The sequence below is a fragment of the Dendropsophus ebraccatus genome, chromosome 11 (genome assembly GCF_027789765.1).
Source record: "Dendropsophus ebraccatus isolate aDenEbr1 chromosome 11, aDenEbr1.pat, whole genome shotgun sequence".
NCBI lineage: Eukaryota > Metazoa > Chordata > Amphibia > Anura > Hylidae > Dendropsophus > Dendropsophus ebraccatus.
Window position 1 is genome coordinate 76,874,113 of NC_091464.1, and position 10,713 is coordinate 76,884,825.

Below are 10,713 nucleotides of genomic sequence, written 5' to 3' on the forward strand. Positions count from 1 at the left end.
ACGGCCGGTGCTGCACGAGAGAGGTTGTACTGTGTCTCACAATCTCTCTCCACCCCTCCCCTTCCCCACCTCTCTCTGTCTCCTCCCTTCACCACCTCTTTCCCTCTCCTTCACCTTCTCTCTTCCTCGTTCCTCCTTCCTCCATCATCCCCGTCTCCCCCCTTCCTCCATCTCCCCCCCTCCTCCATCTCCCCCCTTCACCTCCTCTCTCCCTCCCTCCTCCATCAACCCCCTTTCGATATCTCTTTCTCCCCCTTCCTCCTCCTCCCCCCTTCACCTCCTCTCCCCACCTCCTCTCTTAAAAATTAAAAATAAAATGATCATGTTAATAAAGTGAAGCAGGGAAGAACAGAAAATATGAAGTTATGAACTACACCTCCCAGCATGCCCTGTCAGCTATAGACCTTCAGGAACTTCTGGGAGTTGTAGTTCTCCCTACAAAATAAAAAAATGTATTTTGTAGGGAGAACTATAACCCCCAGCAGTTCCTGAAGGTCTATGGCTGTCAGGGCATGCTGGGAGTTGTAGTTCACAATTTATGGGGTTGGGTGTTACATTTTTTATTCATGTAAAATGAATACCCCAAAACTATATATGGGGTTGGGTGTTACATAATTCTGGGGTATTCATTTTACATGCCTAAACAAATGTAACACCTGACCCCATAGATTTGGAACTACAACTCCTATTATGCCCTGACAGCTATAGACCTTCAGGAACTGCTGGGAGTTGTAGTTCTCTCAACAAAATAAAAAAAAAATAATGTATTTTGTAGGGAGAACTATAACTCCCAGCAGTTCCTGAAGGTCTATAGCTGCCAGGGCATGCTGGGAGGTGTAGTTCATAACTTTTCCAAATCACAGTATGCGTTGAAATGCCAGGGACGATTTTCAATCCCAGTCCGGCCCTGGGCTCAAGGACCAGTTATGATGATCTTATATGCCTCAGTTTCGTTCTCTCAACTTAAATATTTGCTTCCCTCAACTCCTTTACTCTAAGGTGTTCATAACATCTCCCCTACCTCCATTACCTATAATTCTCTCCACTCCTCTCCCCCTCTCTAATGGGAAGGCTCTTCTCTTTTATTTTACATTATTTACAACCTCTGTCTAGGTACAAAGAATTGGGACATCCAATACCCCCCTATATTATTCTCTCCTATTCTGCACACTGTTGATCTCGTCCTGGCTGGAGCAGCTCTCAGTTCACAATCTTGCCATGTATAATCATGTCCTACTGTCCTTCCTGTCTTTACTACAATACTTACTCCACTCCCCCCAAAAAATTATAAAAAATTCCCTTTATCACCCCTCTCCACGTCAACCATATCCACCGATCCACAACCTCCATAATCTTCTAATTCCTGGACCCTGCCTCTCTGGACAACCATAACATATTCCAACCTTTTCTTCCACTCCTGTTTTGGGGGTTCTTGAGTTACAATATAAATATACAATTCCTGGCAGTAACTGCTTTTGTGTGGATGTGTAAAATTCAATTCTGATACGTCACCCAATGTTGCCATTTTTTGGATCTCTCCCAATTTTTGTTTTCAAGTGTTCTTCTAATTTTGGGCACAATAGAGTCTTATCAACTTGAGACATCTCAACATCTATTGTTTATCAATGAAGCGGGTGGGCTGGATGACCCTATGTGGGGCAGGGCAGTGCTTCTAACAGTGCTCACGGCTGAAGGTTAGGCCAACTAACAGTGCGGGAATAATGGTAAGACACATACCTTCCTCTTCAGCGTCCCCAGCACTATAGGGGACTATAAGCAGGTTAGATTGGTCTAATCTGCTAAAAGTTCCTCTTAAAAAAATAAACTGTGTATAGGTAGTGTAATATACAGTATGTTAGTGCAAAAGATGTGCAAAATCATGTTGGTGTGTGTAGTGTGTGAAGTACCATGTGTGTAAATATGTGCCAATGGGTGTGGGTATAGAAAACATTTTGTAGGTGTGTAAAAGTGTGCCTTTGTGTAAATCATTATACCCAAAAAAAGGTTTGAGATAAGGGGAGCGGAGTAATCTAAAACCTGGGCTGCAGTACTACGCTACACTGGATGTCACCCTATCAATAAAACCACCCACTAAAAGGATTTTACTACTGATGAGCGAGCATGCTCGTCCGAGCTTGGTACTCGTTACTCGGACGAGCATCTCGCGATACTCGTGAGAATCTCATCATCCGTTTCCTGTGAAAGTTTTGGCACTATTTCTCAGCCAATAAACATGCAGAAGACTCTTTGGTACATCCTGCGATGACGTGGGACCCATACATGTCGATAGCAGCGATTGGTTGGCCAGATCAGATCAGATGACCCTGCCATATAAAAAACAGAATTCCCTACGGTAATGATGTTTCCGTAAGCCCATGACAGCACCCCTGGAGAGGACCTCCCACCGCAGGACAGGAAACCTGTGAAGATAAAAGTCTGACACTCCTCTCCACACCTCAGTTCTCAAAGAGTATTCCAGCGGAAAAACATTTTTCACTTAGTAAAATATAAATAATTTAAACTATTGCCAATTAATACTAATCTCAATAGTAATAAGGGTGGGTATACCAGAGAGGTGCTGTCATGGGCTTACGGAAACATCATTACCGTAAGTAATTCTGGTTTTACCCAGACACCCTATGACAGCACCCCTGGAGGAAAAAACTAGAAATTTAATTAGGGAGGGACTACAGCAGAAAGAACTTTCCTACCAAAGGACAGATCGGAAAGAGGGTTTAGCTGAAGTCTATAATGACGTAGGAAGGTATGTGGTGAAGACCAAGTTGCTGCCCTGCAAATCTGATCTAAGCGTCTGCCTTCTCTGCCCAAGAGGTTGCCATAGCCCTTGTAGAGTGAGCTGAGAAGTAAGAAGGTGGCTCCTTACTCTGAGAAGTGTATGGCAGAGTAATTGCTTGCTTAATCCAGCGACTAATGGTTGGTCTAGAGGCCATCTTCCCTTTATTAATTCCTGAAAACTGGACTAACAGGTTCTCTGATTTCCTAAAATTCTCTGTGGCTTGTAAGTATTTAGTGAGGCATCTTCTAACATCTAAGTTATGAAAGATTCTCTCCCTATCATTGGAAGGATTGTTACAAAAGGTAGGAAGGACTATTGTCTGATTCTTATGGAACTCCGATACTACTTTGGGAAGGAAGGAAGGAAGGAAGGAAGGGTTTTCATGATTACTCTATCATCCAGGACCTGAGTGTGAGGGGGAAAGGCTGAAAGGGCCTGTATCTCACTAACTCTTCTAGCTGTGGTGATAGCAAGAAGAAAGGAGAGTTTGAGGGATAGAATATTTATAGGCAGGGAGTCTAGAGGCTCAAAGGGAGATCTTGTAAGAGCTTCCAAGACTAAATTTAAGTCCCACGGTGGGGCAGTTATCCTGGAAGGAGGATTCAACATTACCGCCCCCGTGATGAACCTTTTGATTAGCAAGTTGTCAGCTAATTTTGCATTTAGAAAGGTACTAAGAGCAGATATCTGTACCTTGAGGGTACTGAGCCTTAAATTCTTTTCTAGGCCTGCTTGAAGGAAGCTAAGGATAAGAGGGATGTTTAGTTCTCCTAATGGATCTTGTCTGCCTTGTGTAAACCTTAGAAAGGCTCTCCATGTTCTTAGGTATATTGAAGAGGTTACTTCTTTTCTGGAGGCCAGCATGGTGTTAATTACTGAATCTGACAGCCCCCTACCTCTCAGAATTACCCGCTCAGCATCCATGCAGTCAAGTGTAAGTGCGGTAATATTGGATGAACTACTGGTCCCTGGGTTAAGAGGTCGTTGATTTCTGGCAGAATCCACGGCTGGTCTACTGAGGAGTTCTCAGGAGTGTGAACCACGGACTTTTTGGCCAAAAGGGAGCTATCAAGATTATTCTGGCCTTGTCCTGGAGTATCATTTTCAGTACCCTGGGAACTAGATTGATTGGAGGAAAGGCGTATCCCATCTCCTTGCTCCAATCTTGAGCAAATGCGTCTATTGCTGTTGGATTCTCTGTTGGGTCTAGAGAGCAAAATCTTCTTAGTTTTTTGTTTTTTCTCGAAGCAAACCAGTCTATCGTTGGAGAACCGAACCTTTTTACCACCTTGTAAAATATTGTTTGATTGAGGGACCATTCTGTCTGACCCTGGTCCTGCTGAGAAAGTCTGCTTGTTTGTTTAGACTTCCCTTCATGTGGACTGCTGATATGGACTGTAGATTGTTCTCTGCAAATAGAAAGATCTGCTGGGAGAGATGGAGGAGAGCCTGGCTTCGAGTGCCCCCCTGTTTGTTGATATAAGCCACTGTTGTGGTGTTGTCTGAGTAAATCTGTACATCTTTGTATGATAACAGAGGGGAAAGGTCCCGCAAGGCCTGGAAGACAGCATACAGTTCTTTGTAATTCGAGGACTGGTGTCTGAGATGTTGAGGCCACCTGCCCTGGACAAATCCCCCGGGGCTGGCATCGGTTGTGACTCTTATTATCTGTGAAGGGTTCCAATCTACTCCTTTTTTTTAGGTTCTGAGGTCCTGTTGAGAGACTGCTGGTGACCATACCAATTCTCTAGAATGTCTCTTTGTAGAAGTCTTGTCCTGTATTGAGCCCACCTCACTGACTATGTGAGGAGACCCAGAACCGACATCGCTTCTCTTAGTGTAGGTGTCTGAGTAAGGAATAAGTCCCAAGTTCTCTGTCTGATCAGATCCTGCTTTGTGGAGGGAAGAAGAGACATTTGCAGAGATAAGTCGAGAAGAGTTCCAAAAAACACACATTGCTTTGAGGGTAGTAAATTCGATTTTCAGGTTTATGTTCCACCCTAACCTCTGAATTATCTCAGAAACTAGTGTGATGTGGTGATGAAGTCTTTCTACTGAGTCCGCCACTAGGAGGAAGTCGGCCAGATATGGTACAAATATGTCCTGCTTCCTGGTGAGGTGAACCCATTTGTCTACTATCCAGACAGCCACTCTCAGAAATTTTTGATGGGAATTGTGAATAGGCACATGATAGTAGGCGTCCTCCAGATCTATGGAAGCCATCACACAGTTCTGGAATAGAAGGTTTATTGTGGACTTTAAGGTCTCCATACAAACTTTTTTGTATTGTAGAAACTTGTTTAGTCCCTTGAGATTTATAATTACCCTAAATGACCCGTTTGGTTTCTTGACTAGGAAGAGAGGTGAATAGAAACCCTTCTTTTGTTGGTCTAGGGGAACTTGGACTAATACTTGCTTTTGTATTAAGGAGAGAACTTCTGTTTTTATAATTTTTTGTTTCTCTAGGTCTGTAAGTCTTTTGGTGGGGAGAAATCTGTCTCTGGGAAAACTCCTGAATACCAGGAGAAGTCGCATGAAAATAGAATTTAAAACCCAAGGGCTGGGGATAATATCCCCCCAGGCCCCGAAAAATGAGACAGACGACCCCCCCACCGGGAGAACGTCATTGTTGGGAAAATTTTGGTTTGTCGTCTTTAGAGTTAAAGATGTATCCTTTTCCCTTCCCTGGTACTCCAAATTTTTTATTGTCTTGAGTATTACGAAAGGGTTTTTTGTATTGCTTTTTCGGTCTAAAGTTTTCATGTTGTGTTTGGCTGAGCGGGGAAACTTTTTTCGGAGGCTTTCTCTAATAGAGAGTCAAGAACAGGCCCGAAAAGAAGATTGCCATCACATGGAATGCCACAAAGTTTTCCCCTAGCAGTAATATCCCCTTTCCATGTTTTGAGCCATAATGCTCTTCTAGCAGAGTTCAAAAGTGCAGCCGCCTTTGCTGCTAATTTAATACTATCCGCAGAGGCATCTGAAAGAAAATCAGCGGCTTTAGCTAGGACAGGGATATCCGCCAGGACCTTCTGACAAGAAGGGTCGTCATTAATCTTTAATGGTGCATTTACACTAACAGATTTTGGAAGCCAAAGCCAGGAAAGGATTTGCAAAGAGGATAAATCTCAGTCTTCCCTTTATGACCTAGTCCCTGTTTATAGTCTGTTCCTGGCTTTGGCTTCCAAAATCTGTCAGATAAATCTTTCTGTGTAAACGCACCATAACTTTGCAAGCCACACCCTTAGAGATCTTGCCACACAGGTAGAAGCTATACTTGTCCTAAGGATACCCGTAGCTGCCTCCCATGTTCTCTTATTATAGTACTCAGATTTTCTATCCATAGGGTCTAATAAAGTACCTACAGTATGTTATCAAAGGGAAGGCTATTTTTCTTGCTACTGGTGCATCGATGGCCGGGGCTTTATCCCAGGTGCTAGAGTCACCATCCTCAAAAGGATATTTCCTTTTGAAGTACCTGCGGATAAAAAAACTTCCTATCAGGGTTCTGCCATTCTTTATCGATTAAGGCTTTCACGCTTTTATGGAGTGAGAAGGTGCGAACTTTCTCAGGGGTTAACCCTTCGTATAAGGCATCTTCTGCAGATAACAGGGTTTTTATTTCCTCAATATTTATGGAGGTTCTTATAGCTTTAATCAATTGGTCAATATCTTCAGTAGGGAAAAGAACTCTAGAAGATGGACCACCTTCCTCATTATCTGATGGAATATATTCAATTTCCCCTTCTTCAATAATTTTATCAGATACAGGAGCTTCAGATGGGCAGTCATCCTCAGCATTGACAGAGGTAATAGACATAGCTGGAGTGGAGGTTGTAGGACCCAGGACTCCAAACCCTCTAAGGGATGCCTGGACTTCATCCCTTACGATCTGTTTTAAGGTGTCAGCTAGAGATGATTCCTTATACACCAATTTATCAACACAGGGCTGACACAGGGATCTGGGATGATCATCGGGTAAAGGAATTCTACAATCTCCACACTCCTTATAGTGGTGTTTAGAGGTGGCCATTTTAGAGGTTTTATCAGAAGCCTTAAATAAACCACATACAAAGGCTATATTAGTAAAAATTAGAAATGCATATGCTCACCAAATGCTGTATCCCATCACCCCAGGTACCGGACTCTCAGGCTGTTTCTCTGGTCTTTCTGGTCTGCTGGGTCTTTCATGCTTCTCCTTGGCTGATCTGTCTGATCTTTCTGACTTGTCAGACCTGGAGGAGCGATCATGGCGTCCTTTTTCTTTCCTGCCCAAAGATTCTGACATGCTGAAGGCTGGAATATCCACCTGGTAGGTGAGGCTGGCTGACTCCTGCTCCACTGCTCCTGGACGCTATAGGAGGCAGGGACGAGGACGGAGGTGTCCCCTGGCCTTTTGTAACGCCGGGGATGCAGAGCTCCGAACCGGATGCGGCGCTCCGGCGTCTGACGTCATCCGCAGTCACTTCCGGCGGCCCACGTCATGACGCTATCCGGCACGCTGACGGGCCCGCCGCGTGCCCTGGCTGGGGAGACAGGCACGGCTCACTCTGCCCCAGCACCCCTCACTCACCAAAACCAGCAAGGATTGGGGGCTGGAGGGGAGAAATCCGCCTCACCAGGGGAGCTCAGACCAGACTTAGGGCTGCTATCCGGAGACAGACTTCTGCCCTCAGGGAGCCCCACAGCGTGTCAGGCTAACGGGGGACCTGCAGCCGGCATTGAGAAGGTGAGCTTCATCCCATATGGGACTCTTCAGAGGTCTCCCATCCGCCAGACAGGAAACCTGAACTGAGGTGTGGAGAGGAGTGTCAGACTTTTATCTTCACAGGTTTCCTGTCCTGCGGTGGGAGGTCCTCTCCAGGGGTGCTGTCATAGGGCGTCTGGGTAAAATTGCGGCCTTAGTGTGCCTGGATGTTCAGAACCCTCCTAGGCTTCAGGGGCAACCAGTGTCTGACTATCTGCTTATTCCAATGCAGCCAGTTTCTCACTACCCTATGTCATTGTAAATCTGGGTTATTGCCCCTTCAGCCTGTACTATCAAAGATGTGGCTCCAAAATTAGACCTTTTGAGAGTGCCAGCTTCTCGCAAGGGTTAACAGATATACACACAAAATGGGAGCACAAACTAATGTGGCACATAACACATAATGGCAGCACCAGTCACAAACAGTATAGTATGAGGTTTACACCGCACTCCCTTACAATGCTACATTGTTTGAATGCTCATTGAAATTTATTAAAAGATTATAGTGCTTGACAATCCCTATATTGTAATCCGTATTCTTCTTCTTCTTCCGTTTCCTCCTCTTCCAGCCATTTTTCTGCGCGTAATACAGCCCGAACCGCTTTGCACACAGACTCCGTTCAAACTGCGTTTCAAAGCCCTCGGCGGTGTGAGGTGTGCCATCTATTTTTCGTTTTAATCGGATTTGTCGTTTGTAAGAAATTTAGGTTTAAAGACCCCGAATTTCCCATAGAAATAATGGCCACATTCTAACCGCTGACAGCCAATCACAGCACATATGCAAATAGCTGAAATATAGCAGCCAATAGGAACTTTAAGGTCTTGTCAGGCAATGTATCACAACATCCACAGTCATGTCCACTATTGGCTCAGTCTACCCTTCATTTGTTTTCTATACTATGTAAAACAATAAAATAAGTACAAAATGTTCCTAAAGCAAGGATTATTACAGCTGGGGAAAGAACTGTGCAACTTCTAGTCACCTGAAAAGCACATGCCCAGCTGTGCCTCACCAGTCACTAGGGGGCACCTCACTGGTGAGAGCTACCTGACAGTTTGAGAAGCATTGCTCTAGTGATGTCTGCTCTTTGTAGGTACTCTGCGTTACATCCTGTACATTGGTTTTTCACAAAAGTTTCTGTAATTGCCTGATCAGATTTTTCCTTCAGGAACAGGTGTTGTCACAATGTTAGGGACAAACAGGTGTAGTATGAGTACGCATTATAGGTATTTAAGAAAACCCCTTTTATTAAACTAGGAGTTGATCAGAACTTAATGTTTTTTTAAAACATAAAAAATCAAAAACTAAAAACACTTTTTACAGATTTTATTAGCAGAAAAAAAAAACAATTTTACAGAAGCTATACAACATTTCTAATGTTGACGAATCAGGATCAGATGAAGCCAGCTCTCCATTACTATACTATTACTATAACAGGAAGCACAAATGCGAAGTTCTCCTCACGCAGCAAGAATCTGCAAAAAAGGAAAAATAAAAAATGAATTCTCTACATTTGTACAATATCAATATAACAATATTTTTCAACAAACCATTTCACAAATCCCAGTCTACCACCAGTTCACAAACACAGAAAGGTTTTGATCCATAATGGGGGGTTTCTAACCCGTTAACGGAATAAGTTTGAAATTGTAAGCAATATATCATAATATATCGAATATATCATAATATATCGAATATAAGGTTTTTTTTGGGGGGACAACAAAGCTCAATAAGTCATATTATAGTATATTACTTACAATTTCAAAGTTATATAATTATGCACAGGAGAGAAACGACCAAATTCTCACAAGATTGTATCCTGCACTGTTAAACGCTGTCTGTGTCAGATCACCTGCTGGCACTGCTCTACTGCCACGGGGACCATACTACATATTTTGTCAAGTTGCGCAGGTCTTTAAAATTTCTGGCAAAAACAAAAAGAAAAAGAAAAAAAAAAAAACTTTTTTTAACTCCTCAATTCCAACCACTGCTCGGATTGGCCTTCTCTATATGATACTTTGCTCCACCTCACCATTTCTTGACTGCCACCATGGGAAGTCTCTTACCCCTCCATTAGAGTGGGTGACGGATGTTAACCACATCATGCATGTGGAAGAGATGATGGCTGAGGATGCATGGTGCAACAAGCAATTTACAATTCCACAATTGTCCTGAAATTGCAACTTTGCTCGCCACTCCTTGCAAAGCAAAAATTAGTGGAGCAAAAAACAAGGGTTCATGTGGGTCTGTAGGTGAAAAAAAATACAAGCGCAGTGGCCTTTTAAACACAAGGAGAAAAAACGAAAGCACAAAAATGAAAATTGTCTCTGTCCTTAAAAGGATAAAAAAACAAAAACACAAGACAGTTTAAATCCATAACTAGGGGGTTACTCAGTTATAGCTTTGTACTGCTCTTGAGAGTTTATGGGATCTGTGAGAACAATAAAAAAATAAATCTTACCTTATGATCATGACATGTGCAGTATCATTCTGATTCAAATGCTTAATGTTCTTCTAAAGTCCACATCAAGTAGTAGAAAAGCAAACAAACTTCATCCCCTATAAAAAGAGCAAAAACAGTTATTGCCATAAATATAGCATCAATTGCCATTTTAACATGTGCATTGCAACACATACATGCCCTGCGATATCCAGCACCCAGTGTAGAAGACATAATGTATCTATTTGAATAAATCCTGAGTGTTGCTGAAAACATCTGTCTGAGTTGTGGATTCTTATTGTTCTAATTTTGCGACATTGTCTGATACTAAATGTTTCTACCAGCACTTTATAGGCACTAACCATAACAGTCTGTTCAATTGCTGCTTACACATGGTGCCACTTTGATAACCCACCCCCCCCTCCGTCCGGGCTACCAACACTCCTCCATGCTTGGGCAGCCAATATCTAACCCCTCTGGGTGAGACTAGGACTAGGCTGACATTTTGGAACAAAACTCTCAGCACATACAGCATCCTGCAGCACCAGAGTATACGGCGGCAGACAATAATATGGCATCTGGCATAAAAGCAAAGTATACAGCAGCAGACAAAATAGAGCACACAGCGGCATCACAAAAGCACCAGAGTATACGGCGGCAGACAAAACATCAGAGTATATGACATTTGGCACAAATGCACTAGAATATATGGTGGCAGACACAAAAGC

At 43.2% G+C, this 10,713-nt stretch overlaps 1 long non-coding RNA gene across 1 annotated transcript; it reads right to left on the reverse strand.

Moving 5' to 3' along the window:
* Nucleotides 1-8,917: 8,917 nt before the first annotated feature.
* On the reverse strand, nucleotides 8,918-10,239 carry LOC138768205 (uncharacterized). Its single transcript, XR_011358946.1, has 3 exons — nucleotides 10,007-10,239; nucleotides 9,354-9,469; nucleotides 8,918-9,020 (listed from the first exon to the last, which is right to left on the reverse strand). It is a non-coding gene; the product is annotated as an uncharacterized lncRNA (long non-coding RNA).
* Nucleotides 10,240-10,713: the final 474 nt, after the last annotated feature.